We start from the raw sequence: 27215 nt of genomic DNA on the forward strand, positions 1-27215 counted from the left end.
GATGTCAGTTTGTAGAGCTCTTTTTGGACTCTCAGGGCAGCACAGGTATGAGGTGGGGGCAGCTCCTGTCTGGGACTTATCCTTCGATGTTCCGATTTTTTGCACTCAGCTGCCGGCTCAGGGCCACAGGAGTCGGAGCACAAACATCGGCTCTTTTCCCTGGGAAAGAAAACTCACCAGTCCAGGTTCCTGATGTCAGTTTGTAGGGCTCCCCTGGGACTATCAGGGCAGCACAAGTATGAGGTGGGGGCAGCTCCTGTCTGGGACTTATCCTTCGATGTTCCGATTTTTTGCACTCAGCTGCCCGCTCCGGACCACAGGACTCGGAGCGCAAACATCGGCTCTTTTCCCTGGGAAAGAAAACTCACCAGTCCAGGTTCCTGATGTCAGTTTGTAGGGCTCCCCTGGGACTGTCAGGGCAGCACAAGTATGAGGAGGGGGCAGCTCCTGTCTGGGACTTATCCTCCGATGTTCGGAATTTGTGCGGTCAGCTGCGGCTCAGGGCCACAGGACTCTGAGCACAAACATCGGCTCTTTTCCCTGGGAAAGAAAACTCACCAGTCCAGGTTCCTGATGTCAGTTTGTAGGGCTCCCCTGGAACTCTCAGGGCAGCACAAGTATGAGGTGGGGGCAGCTCCTTTCTGGGACTTATCCTTCGATGTTCGGAATTTGTGCGGTCAGCTGCCGGCTCAGGGCCACAGGACTCAGGGCGCAAACATCGGCTCTTTTCCCTGGGAAAGAAAACTCACCAGTCCAGGTTCCTGATGTCAGTTTGTAGAGCTCTTTTTGAACTCTCACGGCAGCACAGGTATGAGGTGGGGGCAGCTCCTGTCTGGGACTTATCCTTCAATGTTCCGATTTTATGCAGTCAGCTGCCGGCTCAGGGCCACAGGACTCGGAGCGCAAACATCGGCTCTTTACCCTGGGAAAGAAAACTCACCAGTCCAGGTTCCTGATGTCAGTTTGTAGGGCTCCCCTGGAACTCTAAGGGCAGCACAAGTATGAGGTGGGGGCAGCTCGTTTCTGGGAGTTATCCTTCGATGTTCGGACTTTTTGCATTCAGCTGCCGGCTCAGGGCCACAGGACTCGGAGCGCAAACATCGGCTCTTTTCCCTGGGAAAGAAAACTCACCAGTCCAGGTTCCTGATGTCAGTTTGTAGGGCTCTTTTTGAACTCTCAGGTCAGCACAAGTATGAGGAGGGGGCAGCTCCTGTCTGGGACTTATCCTTCGATGTTCGGAATTTGTGCGGTCAGCTGCCCGCTCAGGGCCACAGGAGTCGGAGCGCAAACATCGGCTCTTTTCCCTGGGAAAGAAAACTCACCAGTCCAGGTTCCTGATGTCAGTTTGTAGGGCTCCCCTGGGACTGTCAGGGCAGCACAAGTATGAGGTTGGGGCAGCTCCTGTCTGGGACTTATCCTTCGATGTTCAGAATTTGTGCGGTCAGCTGCCGGCTCACGGCCACAGGAGTCGGAGCGCAAACATCGGCTCTTTTCCCTGGGAAAGAAAACTCACCAGTCCAGGTTCCTGATGTCAGTTTGTAGGGCTCCCCTGGGACTGTCAGGGCAGCACAAGTATGAGGTGGGGGCAGCTCCTGTCTGGGACTTATCCTTCGATGTTCGGATTTTTTGCACTCAGCTGCTCGCTCCGGACCACAGGACTCGGAGCGCAAACATTGGCTCTTTTCCCTGGGAAAGAAAACTCACCAGTCCAGGTTCCTGATGTCAGTTTGTAGGGCTTATTTTGAACTCTCAGGGCAGCACAAGTATGAGGTGGGGGCAGCTCCTTTCTGGGACTTATCCTTCGATGTTCGGATTTTTTGCACTCAGCTGCCCGCTCAGGGCCACAGGACTCTGAGCACAAACATCGGCTCTTTTCCCTGGGAAAGAAAACTCACCAGTCCAGGTTCCTGATGTCAGTTTGTAGGGCTCCCCTGGGACTCTGAGGGCAGCACAAGTATGAGGTGGGGGCAGATCCTGTCTGGGACTTATCCTTCGATGTTCGGATTTTTTGCACTCAGCTGCCCGCTCCGGACCACAAGACTCGGAGCGCAAACATCGGCTCTTTTCCCTAGAAAACAAAACTCACCAGTCCAGGTTCCTGATGTCAGTTTGTAGGGCTCTTTTTGGACTCTCAGGGCAGCACAAGTATGAGGTGGGGGCAGCTCCTGTCTGGGACTTATCCTTCGATGTTCCGATTTTTTGCAGTCAGCTGCCCGCTCAGGGCCACAGGACTCGGAGCGCAAACATCGGCTCTTTTCCCTGGGAAAGAAAACTCACCAGTCCAGGTTCCTGATGTCAGTTTGTAGGGCTCCCCTGGGACTCTCAGGGCAGCACAAGTATGAGATGTGGGCAGCTCCTGTCTGGGACTTATCCTTCGATGTTCGGATTTTTTGCAGTCAGCTGCCGGCTCAGGGCCACAGGACTCGGAGCGCAAACATCGGCTCTTTTCCCTGGGAAAGAAAACTCACCAGTCCAGGTTCCTGATGTCAGTTTGTAGAGCTCTTTTTGAACTCTCAGGGCAGCACAAGTATGAGGTGGGGGCAGCTCCTGTCTGGGACTTATCCTTCAATGTTCGGAATTTGTGCGGTCAGCTGCCGGCTCAGGGCCACAGGACTCGGAGCGCAAACATCGGCTCTTTTCCCTGGGAAAGAAAACTCACCAGTCCAGGTTCCTGATGTCAGTTTGTAGGGCTCCCCTGGGACTGTCAGGGCAGCACAAGTATGAGGTTGGGGCAGCTCCTGTCTGGGACTTATCCTTCGATGTTCGGATTTTTTGCACTCAGCTGCTCGCTCCGGACCACAGGACTCGGAGCGCAAACATTGGCTCTTTTCCCTGGGAAAGAAAACTCAGCAGTCCAGGTTCCTGATGTCAGTTTGTAGGGCTCCCCTGGGACTGTCAGGGCAGCACAAGTATGAGGTGGGGGCAGCTCCTGTCTGGGACTTATCCTTCGATGTTCGGATTTTTTGCACTCAGCTGCCGGCTCAGGGCCAAAGGACTCTGAACACAAACATCGGCTCTTTTCCCTGGGAAAGAAAACTCACCAGTCCAGGTTCCTGATGTCAGTTTGTAGGGCTTATTTTGAACTCTCAGGGCAGCACAAGTATGAGGTGGGGGCAGCTCCTTTCTGGGACTTATCCTTCGATGTTCGGAATTTGTGCGGTCAGCTGCCGGCCCACGGCCAAAGGACTCGGGGCGCAAACATTGGCTCTTTTCCCTGGGAAAGAAAACTCACCAGTCCAGGTTCCTGATGTCAGTTTTTAGAGCTCTTTTTGGACTCTCAGGTCAGCACAAGTATGAGGAGGGGGCAGCTCCTGTCTGGGACTTATCCTTCGATGTTCGGAATTTGTGCGGTCAGCTGCCGGCTCAGGGCCACAGGAGTCGGAGCGCAAACATCGGCTCTTTTCCCTGGGAAAGAAAACTCACCAGTCCAGGTTCCTGATGTCAGTTTGTAGGGCTACCCTGGGACTGTCAGGGCAGCACAAGTATGAGGTTGGGGCAGCTCCTGTCTGGGACTTATCCTTCGATGTTCGGAATTTGTGCGGTCAGCTGCCGGCTCACGGCCACAGGAGTCGGAGCGCAAACATCGGCTCCTTTCCCTGGGAAAGAAAACTCACCAGTCCAGGTTCCTGATGTCAGTTTGTAGGGCTCCCCTGGGACTCTCAGGGCAGCTAAAGTATGAGGTGGGGGCAGCTCCTGTCTGGGACTTATCCTTCGATGTTCGGAATTTGTGCGGTCAGCTGCCCGCTCAGGGCCACAGGACTCTGAGCACAAACATCGGCTCTTTTCCCTGGGAAAGAAAACTCACCAGTCCAGGTTCCTGATGTCAGTTTGTAGGGCTCCCCTGGGACTCTCAGGGCAGCACAATTTTGAGGTGGGGGCAGATCCTGTCTGGGACTTATCCTTCGATGTTCGGATTTTTACACTCAGCTGCCCGCTCCGGACCACAGGACTCGGAGCGCAAACATCGGCTCTTTTCCCTGGAAAACAAAACTCACCAGTCCAGGTTCCTGATGTCAGTTTGTAGGGCTCTTTTTGGACTCCCAGGGCAGCACAAGTATGAGGTGGGGGCAGCTCCTGTCTGGGACTTATCCTTCGATGTTCCGATTTTTTGCAGTCAGCTGCCCGCTCAGGGCCACAGGACTCGGAGCGCAAACATCGGCTCTTTTCCCTGGGAAAGAAAACTCACCAGTCCTGGTTCCTGATGTCAGTTTGTAGGGCTCCCCTGGGACTCTCAGGGCAGCACAAGTATGAGATGTGGGCAGCTCCTGTCTGGGACTTATCCTTCGATGTTCGGATTTTTTGCAGTCAGCTGCCGGCTCAGGGCCACAGGACTCGGAGCGCAAACATCGGCTCTTTTCCCTGGGAAAGAAAACTCACCAGTCCAGGTTCCTGATGTCAGTTTGTAGAGCTCTTTTTGAACTCTCAGGGCAGCACAAGTATGAGGTGGGGGCAGCTCCTGTCTGGAACTTATCCTTCAATGTTCGGAATTTGTGCGGTCAGCTGACGGCTCAGGGCCACAGGAGTCGGAGCGCAAACATTGGCTCTTTTCCCTGGGAAAGAAAACTCACCAGTCCAGGTTCCTGATGTCAGTTTGTAGGGCTCCCCTGGGACTGTCAGGGCAGCACAAGTATGAGGTGGGGGCAGCTCCTGTCTGGGACTTATCCTTCGATGTTCGGATTTTTTGCACTCAGCTGCCGGCTCAGGGCCACAGGACTGTGAGCACAAACATCGGCTCTTTTCCCTGGGAAAGAAAACTCACCAGTCCAGGTTCCTGATGTCAGTTTGTAGGGCTCCCCTGGGACTGTCAGGGCAGCACAAGTATGAGGTGGGGGCAGATCCTGTCTGGGACTTATCCTTCGATGTTTGGATTTTTTGCACTCAGCTGCCCGCTCCGGACCACAGGACTCGGAGCGCAAACATCGGCTCTTTTCCCTGGGAAACAAAACTCACCAGTCCAGGTTCCTGATGTCAGTTTGTAGGGCTCTTTTTGGACTCTCAGGGCAGCACAAGTATGAGGTGGGGGCAGCTCCTGTCTGGGACTTATCCTTCGATGCTCCGATTTTTTGCAGTCAGCTGCCCGCTCAGGGCCACAGGACTCGGAGCGCAAACATCGGCTCTTTTCCCTGGGAAAGAAAACTCACCAGTCCAGGTTCCTGATGTCAGTTTGTAGGGCTCCCCTGGGACTCTCAGGGCAGCACAAGTATGAGATGTGGGCAGCTCCTGTCTGGGACTTATCCTTCGATGTTCGGATTTTTTGCAGTCAGCTGCCGGCTCAGGGCCACAGGACTCGGAGCGCAAACAACGGCTCTTTTCCCTGGGAAAGAAAACTCACCAGTCCAGGTTCCTGATGTCAGTTTGTAGAGCTCTTTTTGAACTCTCAGGGCAGCACAAGTATGAGGTGGGGGCAGCTCCTGTCTGGGACTTATCCTTCGATGTTCGGACTTTTTGCACTCAGCTGCCGGCTCAGGGCCACAGGACTCGGAGCACAAACATCGGAACTTTTCCCTGGGAAAGAAAACTCACCAGTCCAGGTTCCTGATGTCAGTTTGTAGGGCTCTCCGGGGACTGTCAGGGCAGCACAAGTATGAGGTGGGGGCAGCTCCTGTCTGGGACTTATCCTCCGATGTTCGGAATTTGTGCGGTCAGCTGCGGCTCAGGGCCACAGGACTCGGAGCGCAAACATCGGCTCTTTTCCCTGGGAAAGAAAACTCACCATCCAGGTTCCTGATGTCAGTTTGTAGAGCTCTTTTTGGACTGTCAGGACAGCACAGGTATGAGGTGGGGGCAGCTCCTGTCTGGGACTTATCCTTCAATGTTCGGAATTTGTGCGGTCAGCTGCCGGCTCAGGGCCACAGGACTCGGAGCGCAAACATCGGCTCTTTTCCCTGGGAAAGAAAACTCACCAGTCCAGGTTCCTGATGTCAGGTTGTAGGGCTCCCCTGGGACTGTCAGGGCAGCACAAGTATGAGGTGGGGGCAGCTCCTTTCTGGGACTTATCCTTCGATGTTTGGAATTTGTGCGGTCAGCTGCCCGCTCAGGGCCACAGGAGTCGGAGCGCAAACATCGGCTCTTTTCCCTGGGAAAGAAAACACACCAGTCCAGGTTCCTGATGTCAGTTTGTAGGGCTCCCCCGGGACTGTCAGGGCAGCACAAGAATGAGGTGGGGGCAGCTCCTGTCTGGGACTTATCCTTCGATGTTCGGATTTTTTGCACTCAGCTGCCGGCTCAGGGCCACAGGACTCTGAGCACAAACATCGGCTCTTTTCCCTGGGAAAGAAAACTCACCAGTCCAGGTTCCTGATGTCAGTTTGTAGGGCTTATTTTGAACTCTCAGGGCAGCACAAGTATGAGGTGGGGGCAGCTCCTTTCTGGGACTTATCCTTCGATGTTCGGAATTTGTGCGGTCAGCTGCCGGCTCACGGCCACAGGACTCGGGGCGCAAACATCGGCTCTTTTCCCTGGGAAAGAAAACTCACCAGTCCAGGTTCCTGATGTCAGTTTGTAGGGCTCCCCTGGAACTCTAAGGGCAGCACAAGTATGAGGTGGGGGCAGCTCGTTTCTGGGAGTTATCCTTCGATGTTCGGACTTTTTGCATTCAGCTGCCGGCTCAGGGCCACAGGACTCGGAGCGCAAACATCGGCTCTTTTCCCTGGGAAAGAAAACTCACCAGTCCAGGTTCCTGATGTCAGTTTGTAGGGCTCCCCTGGGACTGTCAGGGCAGCACAAGTATGAGGTGGGGGCAGCTCCTGTCTGGGACTTATCCTTCGATGTTCGGATTTTTTGCACTCTGCTGCCCGCTCCGGACCACAGGACTCTGAGTACAAACATCGGCTCTTTTCCCTCGAAAAGAAAACTCAGCAGTCCAGGTTCCTGATGTCAGTTTGTAGGGCTCCCCTGGAACTCTCAGGGCAGCACAAGTATGAGGAGGGGGCAGCTCCTGTCTGGGACTTATCCTTCGATGTTCAGATTTTTTGCAGTCAGCTGCCGGCTCAGGGCCACAGGATTCGGAGCGCAAACATCGGCTCTTTTCCCTGGAAAAGAAAACTCACCAGTCCAGGTTGCTGATGTCAGTTTTGAGGGCTCCCCTGGGACTCTCAGGGCAGCACAAGTATGAGGTGGGGGCAGCTCCTGTCTGGGACTTATCCTTCGATGTTCGGATTTTTTGCAGTCAGCTGCCGGCTCAGGGCCACAGGACTCGGAGCGCAAACATCGGCTCTTTTCCCTGGGAAAGAAAACTCACCAGTCCTGGTTCCGGATGTCAGTTTGTAGAGCTCTTTTTGGACTCTCAGGGCAACAAAAGTATGAGGTGGGGGCAGCTCCTTTCTGGGACTTATCCTTCGATGTTCGGAATTTGTGCGGTCAGCTGCCGGCTCACGGCCACAGGACTCGGGGCGCAAACATCGGCTCTTTTCCCTGGGAAAGAAAACTCACCAGTCCAGGTTCCTGATGTCAGTTTTTAGGGCTCTTTTTGGACTCTCAGGTCAGCACAAGTATGAGGAGGGGGCAGCTCCTGTCTGGGACTTATCCTTCGATGTTCGGAATTTGTGCGGTCAGCTGCCGGCTCAGGGCCACAGGAGTCGGAGCGCAAACATCGGCTCTTTTCCCTGGGAAAGAAAACTCACCAGTCCAGGTTCCTGATGTCAGTTTGTAGGGCTCCCCTGGGACTCTCAGGGCAGCACAAGTATGAGGTGGGGGCAGCTTCTGTCTGGGACTTATCCTTCGATGTTCGGATTTTTTGCACTCAGCTGCCGGCTCAGGGCCACAGGACTGTGAGCACAAACATCGGCTCTTTTCCCTGGGAAAGAAAACTCACCAGTCCAGGTTCCTGATGTCAGTTTGTAGGGCTCCCCTGGGACTGTCAGGGCAGCACAAGTATGAGGTGGGGGCAGCTCCTGTCTGGGACTTATCCTTCGATGTTTGGATTTTTTGCACTCAGCTGCCCGCTCCGGACCACAGGACTCGGAGCGCAAACATCGGCTCTTTTCCCTGGGAAACAAAACTCACCAGTCCAGGTTCCTGATGTCAGTTTGTAGGGCTCCCCTGGGACTGTCAGGGCAGCACAAGTATGAGGTGGGGGCAGCTCCTGTCTGGGACTTATCCTTCGATGTTCGGATTTTTTGCACTCAGCTCTTCGCTCCGGACCGCAGGACTCGGAGCGCAAACATTGGCTCTTTTCCCTGGGAAAGAAAACTCACCAGTCCAGGTTCCTGATGTCAGTTTGTAGGGCTCCCCTGGGACTGTCAGGGCAGCACAAGTATGAGGTTGGGGCAGCTCCTGTCTGGGACTTATCCTTCGATGTTCGGATTTTTTGCACTCAGCTGCTCGCTCCGGACCACAGGACTCGGAGCGCAAACATTGGCTCTTTTCCCTGGGAAAGAAAACTCACCAGTCCAGGTTCCTGATGTCAGTTTGTAGGGCTCCCCTGGGACTCTCAGGGCAGCACAAGTTAGAGGTGGGGGCAGCTCCTGTCTGGGACTTATCCTTCGATGTTCGGAATTTGTGCGGTCAGCTGCCCGCTCAGGGCCACAGGACTCTGAGCACAAACATCGGCTCTTTTCCCTGGGAAAGAAAACTCACCAGTCCAGGTTCCTGATGTCAGTTTGTAGGGCTCCCCTGAGACTCTCAGGGCAGCACAAGTTTGAGGTGGGGGCAGATCCTGTCTGGGACTTATCCTTCGATGTTCGGATTTTTACACTCAGCTGCCCGCTCCGGACCACAGGACTCGGAGCGCAAACATCGGCTCTTTTCCCTGGAAAACAAAACTCACCAGTCCAGGTTCCTGATGTCAGTTTGTAGGGCTCTTTTTGGACTCTCAGGGCAGCACAAGTATGAGGTGGGGGCAGCTCCTGTCTGGGACTTATCCTTCGATGTTCCGATTTTTTGCAGTCAGCTGCCCGCTCAGGGCCACAGGACTCGGAGCGCAAACATCGGCTCTTTTCCCTGGGAAAGAAAACTCACCAGTCCTGGTTCCTGATGTCAGTTTGTAGGGCTCCCCTGGGACTCTCAGGGCAGCACAAGTATGAGATGTGGGCAGCTCCTGTCTGGGACTTATCCTTCGATGTTCGGATTTTTTGCAGTCAGCTGCCGGCTCAGGGCCACAGGACTCGGAGCGCAAACATCGGCTCTTTTCCCTGGGAAAGAAAACTCACCAGTCCAGGTTCCTGATGTCAGTTTGTAGAGCTCTTTTTGAACTCTCAGGGCAGCACAAGTATGAGGTGGGGGCAGCTCCTGTCTGGGACTTATCCTTCAATGTTCGGAATTTGTGCGGTCAGCTGCCGGCTCAGGGCCACAGGAGTCGGAGCGCAAACATCGGCTCTTTTCCCTGGGAAAGAAAACTCACCAGTCCAGGTTCCTGATGTCAGTTTGTAGGGCTCCCCTGGGACTCTCAGGGCAGCACAAGTATGAGGTTGGGGCAGCTCCTGTCTGGGACTTATCCTTCGATGTTCGGATTTTTTGTACTCAGCTGCTCGCTCCGGACCACAGGACTCGGAGCGCAAACATTGGCTCTTTTCCCTGGGAAAGAAAACTCACCAGTCCAGGTTCCTGATGTCAGCTTGTAGGGCTCCCCTGGGACTCTCAGGGCAGCACAAGTATGAGGTGGGGGCAGCTCCTGTCTGGGACCTGTCCTTCGATGTTCGGATTTTTTGCACTCAGCTGCCGGCTCAGGGCCACAGGACTGTGAGCACAAACATCGGCTCTTTTCCCTGGGAAAGAAAACTCACCAGTCCAGGTTCCTGATGTCAGTTTGTAGGGCTCCCCTGGGACTGTCAGGGCAGCACAAGTATGAGGTGGGGGCAGATCCTGTCTGGGACTTATCCTTCGATGTTTGGATTTTTTGCACTCAGCTGCCCGCTCCGGACCACAGGACTCGGAGCGCAAACATCGGCTCTTTTCCCTGGGAAACAAAACTCACCAGTCCAGGTTCCTGATGTCAGTTTGTAGGGCTCTTTTTGGACTCTCAGGGCAGCACAAGTATGATGTGGGGGCAGCTCCTGTCTGGGACTTATCCTTCGATGCTCCGATTTTTTGCAGTCAGCTGCCCGCTCAGGGCCACAGGACTCGGAGCGCAAACATCGGCTCTTTTCCCTGGGAAAGAAAACTCACCAGTTCAGGTTCCTGATGTCAGTTTGTAGGGCTCCCCTGGGACTCTCAGGGCAGCACAAGTATGAGATGTGGGCAGCTCCTGTCTGGGACTTATCCTTCGATGTTCGGATTTTTTGCAGTCAGCTGCCGGCTCAGGGCCACAGGACTCGGAGCGCAAACAACGGCTCTTTTCCCTGGGAAAGAAAACTCACCAGTCCAGGTTCCTGATGTCAGTTTGTAGAGCTCTTTTTGAACTCTCAGGGCAGCACAAGTATGAGGTGGGGGCAGCTCCTGTCTGGGACTTATCCTTCGATGTTCGGACTTTTTGCACTCAGCTGCCGGCTCAGGGCCACAGGACTCGGAGCACAAACATCGGCAATTTTCCCTGGGAAAGAAAACTCACCAGTCCAGGTTCCTGATGTCAGTTTGTAGGGCTCTCCGGGGACTGTCAGGGCAGCACAAGTATGAGGTGGGGGCAGCTCCTGTCTGGGACTTATCCTCCGATGTTCGGAATTTGTGCGGTCAGCTGCGGCTCAGGGCCACAGGACTCAGAGCGCAAACATCGGCTCTTTTCCCTGGGAAAGAAAACTCACCATCCAGGTTCCTGATGTCAGTTTGTAGAGCTCTTTTTGGACTGTCAGGACAGCACAGGTATGAGGTGGGGGCAGCTCCTGTCTGGGACTTATCCTTCAATGTTCGGAATTTGTGCGGTCAGCTGCCGGCTCAGGGCCACAGGACTCGGAGCGCAAACATCGGCTCTTTTCCCTGGGAAAGAAAACTCACCAGTCCAGGTTCCTGATGTCAGGTTGTAGGGCTCCCCTGGGACTGTCAGGGCAGCACAAGTATGAGGTGGGGGCAGCTCCTTTCTGGGACTTATCCTTCGATGTTCGGAATTTGTGCAGTCAGCTGCCCGCTCAGGGCCACAGGAGTCGGAGCGCAAACATTGGCTCTTTTCCCTGGGAAAGAAAACTCACCAGTCCAGGTTCCTGTTGTCAGTTTGTAGGGCTCCCCTAGGACTGTCAGGGCAGCACAAGTATGAGGTGGGAGCAGATCCTGTCTGGGACTTATCCTTCGATGTTTGGAATTTGTGCGGTCAGCTGCCCGCTCAGGGCCACAGGAGTCGGAGCGCAAACATCGGCTCTTTTCCCTGGGAAAGAAAACTCACCAGTCCAGGTTCCTGATGGCAGTTTGTAGGGATTATTTTGAACTCTCAGGGCAGCACAAGTATGAGGTGGGGGCAGCTCCTTTCTGGGACTTATCCTTCGATGTTCGGAATTTGTGCGGTCAGCTGCCGGCTCACGGCCACAGGACTCGGGGCGCAAACATCGGCTCTTTTCCCTGGGAAAGAAAACTCACCAGTCCAGGTTCCTGATGTCAGTTTGTAGGGCTCCCCTGGAACTCTAAGGGCAGCACAAGTATGAGGTGGGGGCAGCTCGTTTCTGGGAGTTATCCTTCGATGTTCGGACTTTTTGCATTCAGCTGCCGGCTCAGGGCCACAGGACTCGGAGCGCAAACATCGGCTCTTTTCCCTGGGAAAGAAAACTCACCAGTCCAGGTTCCTGATGTAAGTTTGTAGGGCTCCCCTGGGACTGTCAGGGCAGCACAAGTTAGAGGTGGGGGCAGCTCCTGTCTGGGACTTATCCTTCGATGTTCGGAATTTGTGCGGTCAGCTGCCCGCTCCGGACCACAGGACTCTGAGTACAAACATCGGCTCTTTTCCCTCGAAAAGAAAACTCAGCAGTCCAGGTTCCTGATGTCAGTTTGTAGGGCTCCCCTGGAACTCTCAGGGCAGCACAAGTATGAGGAGGGGGCAGCTCCTGTCTGGGACTTATCCTTCGATGTTCAGATTTTTTGCAGTCAGCTGCCGGCTCAGGGCCACAGGATTCGGAGCGCAAACATCGGCTCTTTTCCCTGGAAAAGAAAACTCACCAGTCCAGGTTGCTGATGTCAGTTTTGAGGGCTCCCCTGGGACTCTCAGGGCAGCACAAGTATGAGGTGGGGGCAGCTCCTGTCTGGGACTTATCCTTCGATGTTCGGATTTTTTGCAGTCAGCTGCCGGCTCAGGGCCACAGGACTCGGAGCGCAAACATCGGCTCTTTTCCCTGGGAAAGAAAACTCACCAGTCCAGGTTCCTGATGTCAGTTTGTAGGGCTCCCCTGGGACTCTCAGGGCAGCACAAGTATGAGATGTGGGCAGCTCCTGTCTGGGACTTATCCTTCGATGTTCGGATTTTTTGCACTCAGCTGCCGGCTCAGGGCCACAGGACTCGGAGCGCAAACATCGGCTCTTTTCCCTGGGAAAGAAAACTCACCAGTCCAGGTTCCTGATGTCAGTTTGTAGGGCTCCCCTGGGACTCTCAGGGCAGCACAAGTATGAGGTGGGGGCAGCTCCTGTCTGGGACTTATCCTTCGATGTTCAGACTTTTTGCACTCAGCTGCCGGCTCAGGGCCACAGGACTCGGAGCACAAACATTGGCTCTTTTCCCTGGGAAAGAAAACTCACCAGTCCAGGTTCCTGATGTCAGTTTGTAGGGCTCTCCGGGGACTGTCAGGGCAGCACAAGTATGAGGTGGGGGCAGCTCCTGTCTGGGACTTATCCTCCGACGTTCGGAATTTGTGCGGTCAGCTGCGGCTCAGGGCCACAGGACTCGGAGCGCAAACATCGGCTCTTTTCCCTGGGAAAGAAAACTCACCATCCAGGTTCCTGATGTCAGTTTGTAGAGCTCTTTTTGGACTGTCAGGACAGCACAAGTATGAGGTGGGGGCAGCTCCTGTCTGGGACTTATCCTTCAATGTTCGGAATTTGTGCGGTCAGCTGCCGGCTCAGGGCCACAGGACTCGGAGCGCAAACATCGGCTCCTTTCCCTGGGAAAGAAAACTCACCAGTCCAGGTTCCTGATGTCAGGTTGTAGGGCTCCCCTGGGACTCTCAGGGCAGCACAAGTATGAGGTGGGGGCAGCTCCTTTCTGGGACTTATCCTTCGATGTTCGGAATTTGTGCGGTCAGCTGCCCGCTCAGGGCCACAGGAGTCGGAGCGCAAACATCGGCTCTTTTCCCTGGGAAAGAAAACTCACCAGTCCAGGTTCCTGTTGTCAGTTTGTAGGGCTCCCCTAGGACTGTCAGGGCAGCACAAGTATGAGGTGGGAGCAGATCCTGTCTGCAACTTATCCTTCGATGTTTGGAATTTGTGCGGTCAGCTGCCCGCTCAGGGCCACAGGAGTCGGAGCGCAAACATCGGCTCTTTTCCCTGGGAAAGAAAACACACCAGTCCAGGTTCCTGATGTCAGTTTGTAGGGCTCCCCTGGGACTGTCAGGGCAGCACAAGTATGAGGTGGGGGCAGCTCCTGTCTGGGACTTATCCTTCGATGTTCCGATTTTTTGCAGTCAGCTGCCCGCTCAGGGCCACAGGACTCGGAGCGCAAACATCGGCTCTTTTCCCTGGGAAAGAAAACTCACCAGTCCTGGTTCCTGATGTCAGTTTGTAGGGCTCCCCTGGGACTCTCAGGGCAGCACAAGTATGAGATGTGGGCAGCTCCTGTCTGGGACTTATCCTTCGATGTTCGGATTTTTTGCAGTCAGCTGCCGGCTCAGGGCCACAGGACTCGGAGCGCAAACATCGGCTCTTTTCCCTGGGAAAGAAAACTCACCAGTCCAGGTTCCTGATGTCAGTTTGTAGAGCTCTTTTTGAACTCTCAGGGCAGCACAAGTATGAGGTGGGGGCAGCTCCTGTCTGGGACTTATCCTTCAATGTTCGGAATTTGTGCGGTCAGCTGCCGGCTCAGGGCCACAGGAGTCGGAGCGCAAACATCGGCTCTTTTCCCTGGGAAAGAAAACTCACCAGTCCAGGTTCCTGATGTCAGTTTGTAGGGCTCCCCTGGGACTGTCAGGGCAGCACAAGTATGAGGTTGGGGCAGCTCCTGTCTGGGACTTATCCTTCGATGTTCGGATTTTTTGTACTCAGCTGCTCGCTCCGGACCACAGGACTCGGAGCGCAAACATTGGCTCTTTTCCCTGGGAAAGAAAACTCACCAGTCCAGGTTCCTGATGTCAGTTTGTAGGGCTCCCCTGGGACTGTCAGGGCAGCACAAGTATGAGGTGGGGGCAGCTCCTGTCTGGGACTTATCCTTCGATGTTTGGATTTTTTGCACTCAGCTGCCCGCTCCGGACCACAGGACTCGGAGCGCAAACATCGGCTCTTTTCCCTGGGAAACAAAACTCACCAGTCCAGGTTCCTGATGTCAGTTTGTAGGGCTCCCCTGGGACTGTCAGGGCAGCACAAGTATGAGGTGGGGGCAGCTCCTGTCTGGGACTTATCCTTCGATGTTCGGATTTTTTGCACTCAGCTCTTCGCTCCGGACCACAGGACTCGGAGCGCAAACATTGGCTCTTTTCCCTGGGAAAGAAAACTCACCAGTCCAGGTTCCTGATGTCAGTTTGTAGGGCTCCCCTGGGACTGTCAGGGCAGCACAAGTATGAGGTTGGGGCAGCTCCTGTCTGGGACTTATCCTTCGATGTTCGGATTTTTTGCACTCAGCTGCTCGCTCCGGACCACAGGACTCGGAGCGCAAACATTGGCTCTTTTCCCTGGGAAAGAAAACTCACCAGTCCAGGTTCCTGATGTCAGTTTGTAGGGCTCCCCTGGGACTCTCAGGGCAGCACAAGTTAGAGGTGGGGGCAGCTCCTGTCTGGGACTTATCCTTCGATGTTCGGAATTTGTGCGGTCAGCTGCCCGCTCAGGGCCACAGGACTCTGAGCACAAACATCGGCTCTTTTCCCTGGGAAAGAAAACTCACCAGTCCAGGTTCCTGATGTCAGTTTGTAGGGCTCCCCTGAGACTCTCAGGGCAGCACAAGTTTGAGGTGGGGGCAGATCCTGTCTGGGACTTATCCTTCGATGTTCGGATTTTTACACTCAGCTGCCCGCTCCGGACCACAGGACTCGGAGCGCAAACATCGGCTCTTTTCCCTGGAAAACAAAACTCACCAGTCCAGGTTCCTGATGTCAGTTTGTAGGGCTCTTTTTGGACTCTCAGGGCAGCACAAGTATGAGGTGGGGGCAGCTCCTGTCTGGGACTTATCCTTCGATGTTCCGATTTTTTGCAGTCAGCTGCCCGCTCAGGGCCACAGGACTCGGAGCGCAAACATCGGCTCTTTTCCCTGGGAAAGAAAACTCACCAGTCCTGGTTCCTGATGTCAGTTTGTAGGGCTCCCCTGGGACTCTCAGGGCAGCACAAGTATGAGATGTGGGCAGCTCCTGTCTGGGACTTATCCTTCGATGTTCGGATTTTTTGCAGTCAGCTGCCGGCTCAGGGCCACAGGACTCGGAGCGCAAACATCGGCTCTTTTCCCTGGGAAAGAAAACTCACCAGTCCAGGTTCCTGATGTCAGTTTGTAGAGCTCTTTTTGAACTCTCAGGGCAGCACAAGTATGAGGTGGGGGCAGCTCCTGTCTGGGACTTATCCTTCAATGTTCGGAATTTGTGCGGTCAGCTGCCGGCTCAGGGCCACAGGAGTCGGAGCGCAAACATCGGCTCTTTTCCCTGGGAAAGAAAACTCACCAGTCCAGGTTCCTGATGTCAGTTTGTAGGGCTCCCCTGGGACTCTCAGGGCAGCACAAGTATGAGGTTGGGGCAGCTCCTGTCTGGGACTTATCCTTCGATGTTCGGATTTTTTGTACTCAGCTGCTCGCTCCGGACCACAGGACTCGGAGCGCAAACATTGGCTCTTTTCCCTGGGAAAGAAAACTCACCAGTCCAGGTTCCTGATGTCAGCTTGTAGGGCTCCCCTGGGACTCTCAGGGCAGCACAAGTATGAGGTGGGGGCAGCTCCTGTCTGGGACCTGTCCTTCGATGTTCGGATTTTTTGCACTCAGCTGCCGGCTCAGGGCCACAGGACTGTGAGCACAAACATCGGCTCTTTTCCCTGGGAAAGAAAACTCACCAGTCCAGGTTCCTGATGTCAGTTTGTAGGGCTCCCCTGGGACTGTCAGGGCAGCACAAGTATGAGGTGGGGGCAGATCCTGTCTGGGACTTATCCTTCGATGTTTGGATTTTTTGCACTCAGCTGCCCGCTCCGGACCACAGGACTCGGAGCGCAAACATCGGCTCTTTTCCCTGGGAAACAAAACTCACCAGTCCAGGTTCCTGATGTCAGTTTGTAGGGCTCTTTTTGGACTCTCAGGGCAGCACAAGTATGAGGTGGGGGCAGCTCCTGTCTGGGACTTATCCTTCGATGCTCCGATTTTTTGCAGTCAGCTGCCCGCTCAGGGCCACAGGACTCGGAGCGCAAACATCGGCTCTTTTCCCTGGGAAAGAAAACTCACCAGTTCAGGTTCCTGATGTCAGTTTGTAGGGCTCCCCTGGGACTCTCAGGGCAGCACAAGTATGAGATGTGGGCAGCTCCTGTCTGGGACTTATCCTTCGATGTTCGGATTTTTTGCAGTCAGCTGCCGGCTCAGGGCCACAGGACTCGGAGCGCAAACAACGGCTCTTTTCCCTGGGAAAGAAAACTCACCAGTCCAGGTTCCTGATGTCAGTTTGTAGAGCTCTTTTTGAACTCTCAGGGCAGCACAAGTATGAGGTGGGGGCAGCTCCTGTCTGGGACTTATCCTTCGATGTTCGGACTTTTTGCACTCAGCTGCCGGCTCAGGGCCACAGGACTCGGAGCACAAACATCGGCAATTTTCCCTGGGAAAGAAAACTCACCAGTCCAGGTTCCTGATGTCAGTTTGTAGGGCTCTCCGGGGACTGTCAGGGCAGCACAAGTATGAGGTGGGGGCAGCTCCTGTCTGGGACTTATCCTCCGATGTTCGGAATTTGTGCGGTCAGCTGCGGCTCAGGGCCACAGGACTCAGAGCGCAAACATCGGCTCTTTTCCCTGGGAAAGAAAACTCACCATCCAGGTTCCTGATGTCAGTTTGTAGAGCTCTTTTTGGACTGTCAGGACAGCACAGGTATGAGGTGGGGGCAGCTCCTGTCTGGGACTTATCCTTCAATGTTCGGAATTTGTGCGGTCAGCTGCCGGCTCAGGGCCACAGGACTCGGAGCGCAAACATCGGCTCTTTTCCCTGGGAAAGAAAACTCACCAGTCCAGGTTCCTGATGTCAGGTTGTAGGGCTCCCCTGGGACTGTCAGGGCAGCACAAGTATGAGGTGGGGGCAGCTCCTTTCTGGGACTTATCCTTCGATGTTCGGAATTTGTGCAGTCAGCTGCCCGCTCAGGGCCACAGGAGTCGGAGCGCAAACATTGGCTCTTTTCCCTGGGAAAGAAAACTCACCAGTCCAGGTTCCTGTTGTCAGTTTGTAGGGCTCCCCTAGGACTGTCAGGGCAGCACAAGTATGAGGTGGGAGCAGATCCTGTCTGGGACTTATCCTTCGATGTTTGGAATTTGTGCGGTCAGCTGCCCGCTCAGGGCCACAGGAGTCGGAGCGCAAACATCGGCTCTTTTCCCTGGGAAAGAAAACTCACCAGTCCAGGTTCCTGATGGCAGTTTGTAGGGATTATTTTGAACTCTCAGGGCAGCACAAGTATGAGGTGGGGGCAGCTCCTTTCTGGGACTTATCCTTCGATGTTCGGAATTTGTGCGGTCAGCTGCCGGCTCACGGCCACAGGACTCGGGGCGCAAACATCGGCTCTTTTCCCTGGGAAAGAAAACTCACCAGTCCAGGTTCCTGATGTCAGTTTGTAGGGCTCCCCTGGAACTCTAAGGGCAGCACAAGTATGAGGTGGGGGCAGCTCGTTTCTGGGAGTTATCCTTCGATGTTCGGACTTTTTGCATTCAGCTGCCGGCTCAGGGCCACAGGACTCGGAGCGCAAACATCGGCTCTTTTCCCTGGGAAAGAAAACTCACCAGTCCAGGTTCCTGATGTAAGTTTGTAGGGCTCCCCTGGGACTGTCAGGGCAGCACAAGTTAGAGGTGGGGGCAGCTCCTGTCTGGGACTTATCCTTCGATGTTCGGAATTTGTGCGGTCAGCTGCCCGCTCCGGACCACAGGACTCTGAGTACAAACATCGGCTCTTTTCCCTCGAAAAGAAAACTCAGCAGTCCAGGTTCCTGATGTCAGTTTGTAGGGCTCCCCTGGAACTCTCAGGGCAGCACAAGTATGAGGAGGGGGCAGCTCCTGTCTGGGACTTATCCTTCGATGTTCAGATTTTTTGCAGTCAGCTGCCGGCTCAGGGCCACAGGATTCGGAGCGCAAACATCGGCTCTTTTCCCTGGAAAAGAAAACTCACCAGTCCAGGTTGCTGATGTCAGTTTTGAGGGCTCCCCTGGGACTCTCAGGGCAGCACAAGTATGAGGTGGGGGCAGCTCCTGTCTGGGACTTATCCTTCGATGTTCGGATTTTTTGCAGTCAGCTGCCGGCTCAGGGCCACAGGACTCGGAGCGCAAACATCGGCTCTTTTCCCTGGGAAAGAAAACTCACCAGTCCAGGTTCCTGATGTCAGTTTGTAGGGCTCCCCTGGGACTCTCAGGGCAGCACAAGTATGAGATGTGGGCAGCTCCTGTCTGGGACTTATCCTTCGATGTTCGGATTTTTTGCACTCAGCTGCCGGCTCAGGGCCACAGGACTCGGAGCGCAAACATCGGCTCTTTTCCCTGGGAAAGAAAACTCACCAGTCCAGGTTCCTGATGTCAGTTTGTAGGGCTCCCCTGGGACTCTCAGGGCAGCACAAGTATGAGGTGGGGGCAGCTCCTGTCTGGGACTTATCCTTCGATGTTCAGACTTTTTGCACTCAGCTGCCGGCTCAGGGCCACAGGACTCGGAGCACAAACATTGGCTCTTTTCCCTGGGAAAGAAAACTCACCAGTCCAGGTTCCTGATGTCAGTTTGTAGGGCTCTCCGGGGACTGTCAGGGCAGCACAAGTATGAGGTGGGGGCAGCTCCTGTCTGGGACTTATCCTCCGACGTTCGGAATTTGTGCGGTCAGCTGCGGCTCAGGGCCACAGGACTCGGAGCGCAAACATCGGCTCTTTTCCCTGGGAAAGAAAACTCACCATCCAGGTTCCTGATGTCAGTTTGTAGAGCTCTTTTTGGACTGTCAGGACAGCACAAGTATGAGGTGGGGGCAGCTCCTGTCTGGGACTTATCCTTCAATGTTCGGAATTTGTGCGGTCAGCTGCCGGCTCAGGGCCACAGGACTCGGAGCGCAAACATCGGCTCCTTTCCCTGGGAAAGAAAACTCACCAGTCCAGGTTCCTGATGTCAGGTTGTAGGGCTCCCCTGGGACTCTCAGGGCAGCACAAGTATGAGGTGGGGGCAGCTCCTTTCTGGGACTTATCCTTCGATGTTCGGAATTTGTGCGGTCAGCTGCCCGCTCAGGGCCACAGGAGTCGGAGCGCAAACATCGGCTCTTTTCCCTGGGAAAGAAAACTCACCAGTCCAGGTTCCTGTTGTCAGTTTGTAGGGCTCCCCTAGGACTGTCAGGGCAGCACAAGTATGAGGTGGGAGCAGATCCTGTCTGCAACTTATCCTTCGATGTTTGGAATTTGTGCGGTCAGCTGCCCGCTCAGGGCCACAGGAGTCGGAGCGCAAACATCGGCTCTTTTCCCTGGGAAAGAAAACACACCAGTCCAGGTTCCTGATGTCAGTTTGTAGGGCTCCCCTGGGACTGTCAGGGCAGCACAAGTATGAGGTGGGGGCAGCTCCTGTCTGGGACTTATCCTTCGATGTTCCGATTTTTTGCAGTCAGCTGCCCGCTCAGGGCCACAGGACTCGGAGCGCAAACATCGGCTCTTTTCCCTGGGAAAGAAAACTCACCAGTCCTGGTTCCTGATGTCAGTTTGTAGGGCTCCCCTGGGACTCTCAGGGCAGCACAAGTATGAGATGTGGGCAGCTCCTGTCTGGGACTTATCCTTCGATGTTCGGATTTTTTGCAGTCAGCTGCCGGCTCAGGGCCACAGGACTCGGAGCGCAAACATCGGCTCTTTTCCCTGGGAAAGAAAACTCACCAGTCCAGGTTCCTGATGTCAGTTTGTAGAGCTCTTTTTGAACTCTCAGGGCAGCACAAGTATGAGGTGGGGGCAGCTCCTGTCTGGGACTTATCCTTCAATGTTCGGAATTTGTGCGGTCAGCTGCCGGCTCAGGGCCACAGGAGTCGGAGCGCAAACATCGGCTCTTTTCCCTGGGAAAGAAAACTCACCAGTCCAGGTTCCTGATGTCAGTTTGTAGGGCTCCCCTGGGACTGTCAGGGCAGCACAAGTATGAGGTTGGGGCAGCTCCTGTCTGGGACTTATCCTTCGATGTTCGGATTTTTTGTACTCAGCTGCTCGCTCCGGACCACAGGACTCGGAGCGCAAACATTGGCTCTTTTCCCTGGGAAAGAAAACTCACCAGTCCAGGTTCCTGATGTCAGTTTGTAGGGCTCCCCTGGGACTCTCAGGGCAGCACAAGTATGAGGTGGGGGCAGCTCCTGTCTGGGACTTATCCTTCGATGTTCGGATTTTTTGCACTCAGCTGCCGGCTCAGGGCCACAGGACTGTGAGCACAAACATCGGCTCTTTTCCCTGGGAAAGAAAACTCACCAGTCCAGGTTCCTGATGTCAGTTTGTAGGGCTCCCCTGGGACTGTCAGGGCAGCACAAGTATGAGGTGGGGGCGGATCCTGTCTGGGACTTATCCTTCGATGTTTGGATTTTTTGCACTCAGCTGCCCGCTCCGGACCACAGGACTCGGAGCGCAAACATCGGCTCTTTTCCCTGGGAAACAAAACTCACCACTCCAGGTTCCTGATGTCAGTTTGTAGGGCTCTTTTTGGACTCTCAGGGCAGCACAAGTATGAGGTGGGGGCAGCTCCTGTCTGGGACTTATTCTTCGATGCTCCGATTTTTTGCAGTCAGCTGCCCGCTCAGGGCCACAGGACTCGGAGCGCAAACATCGGCTCTTTTCCCTGGGAAAGAAAACTCACCAGTCCAGGTTCCTGATGTCAGTTTGTAGGGCTCCCCTGGGACTCTCAGGGCAGCACAAGTATGAGATGTGGGCAGCTCCTGTCTGGGACTTATCCTTCGATGTTCGGATTTTTTGCAGTCAGCTGCCGGCTCAGGGCCACAGGACTCGGAGCGCAAACAACGGCTCTTTTCCCTGGGAAAGAAAACTCACCAGTCCAGGTTCCTGATGTCAGTTTGTAGAGCTCTTTTTGAACTCTCAGGGCAGCACAAGTATGAGGTGGGGGCAGCTCCTGTCTGGGACTTATCCTTCGATGTTCGGACTTTTTGCACTCAGCTGCCGGCTCAGGGCCACAGGACTCGGAGCACAAACATTGGCTCTTTTCCCTGGGAAAGAAAACTCACCAGTCCAGGTTCCTGATGTCAGTTTGTAGGGCTCTCCGGCGACTGTCAGGGCAGCACAAGTATGAGGTGGGGGCAGCTCCTGTCTGGGACTTATCCTTCGATGTTCGGAGTTTTTGCACTCTGCTGCCCGCTCCGGACCACAGGACTCTGAGCACAAACATCGGCTCTTTTCCCTCGGAAAGAAAACTCACCAGTCCAGGTTCCTGATGTCAGTTTGTAGGGCTCCCCTGGAACTCTCAGGGCAGCACAAGTATGAGGAGGGGGCAGCTCCTGTCTGGGACTTATCCTTCGATGTTCAGATTTTTTGCAGTCAGCTGCCGGCTCAGGGCCACAGGACTCGGAGCGCAAACATCGGCTCTTTTCCCTGGAAAAGAAAACTCACCTGTCCAGGTTGCTGATGTCAGTTTGGAGGGCTCCCCTGGGACTCTCAGGGCAGCACAAGTATGAGGTGGGGGCAGCTCCTGTCTGGGACTTATCCTTCGATGTTCGGATTTTTTGCACTCAGCTACCGGCTCAGGGCCACAGGACTCTGAGCACAAACATCGGCTCCTTTCCCTGGGAAAGAAAACTCACCAGTCCAGGTTCCGGATGTCAGTTTGTAGAGCTCTTTTTGGACTCTCAGGGCAACAAAAGTATGAGGTGGGGGCAGCTCCTTTCTGGGACTTATCCTTCGATGTTCGGAATTTGTGCGGTCAGCTGCCGGCTCACGGCCACAGGACTCGGGGCGCAAACATCGGCTCTTTTCCCTGGGAAAGAAAACTCACCAGTCCAGGTTCCTGATGTCAGTTTTTAGGGCTCTTTTTGGACTCTCAGGTCAGCACAAGTATGAGGAGGGGGCAGCTCCTGTCTGGGACTTATCCTTCGATGTTCGGAATTTGTGCGGTCAGCTGCCCGCTCAGGGCCACAGGAGTCGGAGCGCAAACATCGGCTCTTTTCCCTGGGAAAGAAAACTCACCATCCAGGTTCCTGATGTCAGTTTGTAGGGCTCCCCTGGGACTGTCAGGGCAGCACAAGTATGAGGTTGGGGCAGCTCCTGTCTGGGACTTATCCTTCGATGTTCGGAATTTGTGCGGTCAGCTGCCGGCTCACGACCACAGGAGTCGGAGCGCAAACATCGGCTCTTTTCCCTGAGAAAGAAAACTCACCAGTCCAGGTTCCTGATGTCAGTTTGTAGGGCTCCCCTGGGACTGTCAGGGCAGCACAAGTATGAGGTTGGGGCAGCTCCTGTCTGGGACTTATCCTTCGATGTTCGGATTTTTTGCACTCAGCTGCTCGCTCCGGACCACAGGACTCGGAGCGCAAACATTGGCTCTTTTCCCTGGGAAAGAAAACTCACCAGTCCAGGTTCCTGATGTAAGTTTGTAGGGCTCCCCTGGGACTCTCAGGGCAGCAAAAGTATGAGGTGGGGGCAGCTCCTGTCTGGGACTTATCCTTCGATGTTCGGATTTTTTGCACTCAGCTGCCCGCTCAGGGCCACAGGACTCTGAGCACAAACATCGGCTCTTTTCCCTGGGAAAGAAAACTCACCAGTCCAGGTTCCTGATGTCAGTTTGTAGGGCTCCCCTGGGACTCTCAGGGCAGCACAAGTTTGAGGTGGGGGCAGATCCTGTCTGGGACTTATCCTTCGATGTTCGGATTTTTTGCACTCAGCTGCCCGCTCCGGACCACAGGACTCGGAGCGCAAACATCGGCTCTTTTCCCTGGAAAACAAAACTCACCAGTCCAGGTTCCTGATGTCAGTTTGTAGGGCTCTTTTTGGACTCTCAGGGCAGCACAAGTATGAGGTGGGGGCAGCTCCTTTCTGGGACTTATCCTTCGATGATCCGATTTTTTGCAGTCAGCTGCCCGCTCAGGGCCACAGGACTCGGAGCGCAAACATCGGCTCTTTTCCCTGGGAAAGAAAACTCACCAGTCCAGGTTCCTGATGTCAGTTTGTAGGGCTCCCCTGGGACTCTCAGGGCAGCACAAGTATGAGATGTGGGCAGCTCCTGTCTAGGACTTATCCTTCGATGTTCGGATTTTTTGCAGTCAGCTGCCGGCTCAGGGCCACAGGACTCGGAGCGCAAACATCGGCTCTTTTCCCTGGGAAAGAAAACTCACCAGTCCAGGTTCCTGATGTCAGTTTGTAGAGCTCTTTTTGAACTCTCAGGGCAGCACAAGTATGAGGTGGGGGCAGCTCCTGTCTGGGACTTATCCTTCGATGTTTGGATTTTTTGCACTCAGCTGCCGGCTCAGGGCCACAGGACTCAGAGCGCAAACATCGGCTCTTTTCCCTGGGAAAGAAAACTCACCAGTCCAGGTTCCTGATGTCAGTTTGTAGGGCTCTCCGGGGACTGTCAGGGCAGCACAAGTATGAGGTGGGGGCAGCTCCTTTCTGGGACTTATCCTCCGATTTTCGGAATTTGTGCGGTCAGCTGCGGCTCAGGGCCACAGGACTCGGAGCGCAAACATCGGCTCTTTTCCCTGGGAAAGAAAACTCACCATCCAGGTTCCTGATGTCAGTTTGTAGAGCCCTTTTTGGACTGTCAGGACAGCACAGGTATGAGGTGGGGGCAGCTCCTGTCTGGGACTTATCCTTCGATGTTCGGAATTTGTGCGGTCAGCTGCCGGCTCAGGGCCACAGGAGTCGGAGCGCAAACATCGGCTCTTTTCCCTGGGAAAGAAAACTCACCAGTCCAGGTTCCTGATGTCAGTTTGTAGGGCTCCCCTGGGACTGTCAGGGCAGCACAAGTATGAGGTGGGGGCAGCTCCTTTCTGGGACTTATCCTTCGATGTTCGGAATTTGTGCGGTCAGCTGCCCGCTCAGGGCCACAGGAGTCGGAGCGCAAACATCGGCTCTTTTCCCTGGGAAAGAAAACTCACCAGTCCAGGTTCCTGTTGTCAGTTTGTAGGGCTCCCCTAGGACTGTCAGGGCAGCACAAGTATGAGGTGGGAGCAGATCCTGTCTGGGACTTATCCTTCGATGTTTGGAATTTGTGCGGTCAGCTGCCCGCTCAGGGCCACAGGAGTCGGAGCGCAAACATCGGCTCTTTTCCCTGGGAAAGAAAACTCACCAGTCCAGGTTCCTGATGTCAGTTTGTAGGGCTTATTTTCAACTCTCAGGGCAGCACAAGTATGAGGTGGGGGCAGCTCCTTTCTGGGACTTATCCTTCGATGTTCGGAATTTGTGCGGTCAGCTGCCGGCTCACGGCCACAGGACTCGGGGCGCAAACATCGGCTCTTTTCCCTGGGAAAGAAAACTCACCAATCCAGGTTCCTGATGTCAGTTTGTAGGGCTCCCCTGGAACTCTAAGGGCAGCACAAGTATGAGGTGGGGGCAGCTCGTTTCTGGGAGTTATCCTTCAATGTTCCGATATTTTGCAGTCAGCTGCCGGTTTAGGGCCTCAGGACTCGGAGCGCAAACATCGGCTTGTTCCCTGGGAAAGAAAACTCACCAGTCCAGGTTCCTGATGTCAGTTTGTAGAGCTCTTTTTGGACTCTCAGGGTAGCACAAGTATGAGGAGGGGGCAGCTCCTGTCTGGGACTTATCCTTCGATGTTCCGATTTTTTGCAGTCAGCTGCCCGCTCAGGGCCACAGGACTCGGAGCGCAAACATCGGCTCTTTTCCCTGGGAAAGAAAACTCACCAGTCCAGGTTCCTGATGTCATTTTTAGAGCTCTTTTTGAATTCTCACGGCAGCACCGGTATGAGGTGGGGGCAGCTCCTGTCTGGGACTTATCCTTCGATGTTCGGATTTTTTGCACTCTGCTGCCCGCTCCGGACCACAGGACTCTGAGCACAAACATCGGCTCTTTTCCCTCGGAAAGAAAACTCAGCAGTCCAGGTTCCTGATGTCAGTTTGGAGGGCTCCCCTGGGACTGTCAGGGCAGCACAAGTATGAGGAGGGGGCAGCTCCTGTCTGGGACTTATCCTTCGATGTTCGGATTTTTTGCACTCTGCTGCCCGCTCCGGACCACAGGACTCTGAGCACAAACATCGGCTCTTTTCCCTCGGAAAGAAAACTCAGCAGTCCAGGTTCCTGATGTCAGTTTGTAGGGCTCCCCTGGAACTCTCAGGGCAGCACAAGTATGACAAGGGGGCAGCTCCTGTCTGGGACTTATCCTTCGATGTTCAGATTTTTTGCAGTCAGCTGCCGGCTCAGGGCCACAGGACTCGGAACGCAAACATCGGCTCTTTTCCCTGGGAAAGAAAACTCACCAGTCCAGGTTCCTGATGTCAGTTTGTAGGGCTTATTTTGAACTCTCAGGGCAGCACAAGTATGAGGTGGGGGCAGCTCCTTTCTGGGACTTATCCTTCGATGTTTGGAATTTGTGCGGTCAGCTGCCCGCTCAGGGCCACAGGAGTCGGAGCGCAAACATCGGCTCTTTTCCCTGGGAAAGAAAACACACCAGTCCAGGTTCCTGATGTCAGTTTGTAGGGCTCCCCTGGGACTGTCAGGGCAGCACAAGTATGAGGTGGGGGCAGCTCCTGTCTGGGACTTATCCTTCGATGCTCCGATTTTTTGCACTCAGCTGCCGGCTCAGGGCCACAGGACTCTGAGCACAAACATCGGCTCTTTTCCCTGGGAAAGAAAACTCACCAGTCCAGGTTCCTGATGTCAGTTTGTAGGGCTTATTTTGAACTCTCAGGGCAGCACAAGTATGAGGTGGGGGCAGCTCCTTTCTGGGACTTATCCTTCGATGTTCGGAATTTGTGCGGTCAGCTGCCGGCTCACGTCCACAGGACTCGGGGCGCAAACATCGGCTCTTTTCCCTGGGAAAGAAAACTCACCAGTCCAGGTTCCTGATGTCAGTTTTTAGGGCTCTTTTTGGACTCTCAGGTCAACACAAGTATGAGGAGGGGGCAGCTCCTGTCTGGGACTTATCCTTCGATGTTCGGAATTTGTGCGGTCAGCTGCCGGCTCAGGGCCACAGGAGTCGGAGCGCAAACATCGGCTCTTTTCCCTGGGAAAGAAAACTCACCAGTCCAGGTTCCTGATGTCAGTTTGTAGGGCTCCCCTGGGACTGTCAGGGCAGCACAAGTATGAGGTTGTGGCAGCTCCTGTCTGGGACTTATCCTTCGATGTTCGGAATTTGTGCGGTCAGCTGCCGGCTCACGGCCACAGGAGTCGGAGCGCAAACATCGGCTCTTTTCCCTGGGAAAGAAAACTCACCAGTCCAGGTTCCTGATGTCAGTTTGTAGGGCTCCCCTGGGACTGTCAGGGCAGCACAAGTATGAGGTTGGGGCAGCTCCTGTCTGGGATTTATCCTTCGATGTTCGGATTTTTTGCACTCAGCTGCCCGCTCCGGACCACAGGACTCGGAGCGCAAACATCTACTCTTTTCCCTGGAAAACAAAACTCACCAGTCCAGGTTCCTGATGTCAGTTTGTAGGGCTCTTTTTGGACTCTCAGGGCAGCACAAGTATGAGGTGGGGGCAGCTCCTGTCTGGGACTTATCCTTCGATGTTCTGATTTTTTGCAGTCAGCGGCCCGCTCAGGGCCACAGGACTCGGAGCGCAAACATCGGCTCTTTTCCCTGGGAAAGAAAACTCACCAGTCCAGGTTCCTGATGTCAGTTTGTAGGGCTCCCCTGGGACTCTCAGGGCAGCACAAGTATGAGATGTGGGCAGCTCCTGTCTGGGACTTATCCTTCGATGTTCGGATTTTTTGCAGTCAGCTGCCGGCTCAGGGCCACAGGACTCGGAGCGCAAACATCGGCTCTTTTCCCTGGGAAAGAAAACTCACCAGTCCAGGTTCCTGATGTCAGTTTGTAGAGCTCTTTTTGAACTCTCAGGGCAGCACAAGTATGAGGTGGGGGCAGCTCCTTTCTGGGACTTATCCTTCGATGTTCGGAATTTGTGCGGTCAGCTG

This window comes from Taeniopygia guttata, chromosome Z, assembly GCF_048771995.1.
Source record: "Taeniopygia guttata chromosome Z, bTaeGut7.mat, whole genome shotgun sequence".
In the NCBI taxonomy this organism is placed as follows: Eukaryota; Metazoa; Chordata; class Aves; order Passeriformes; family Estrildidae; genus Taeniopygia; species Taeniopygia guttata.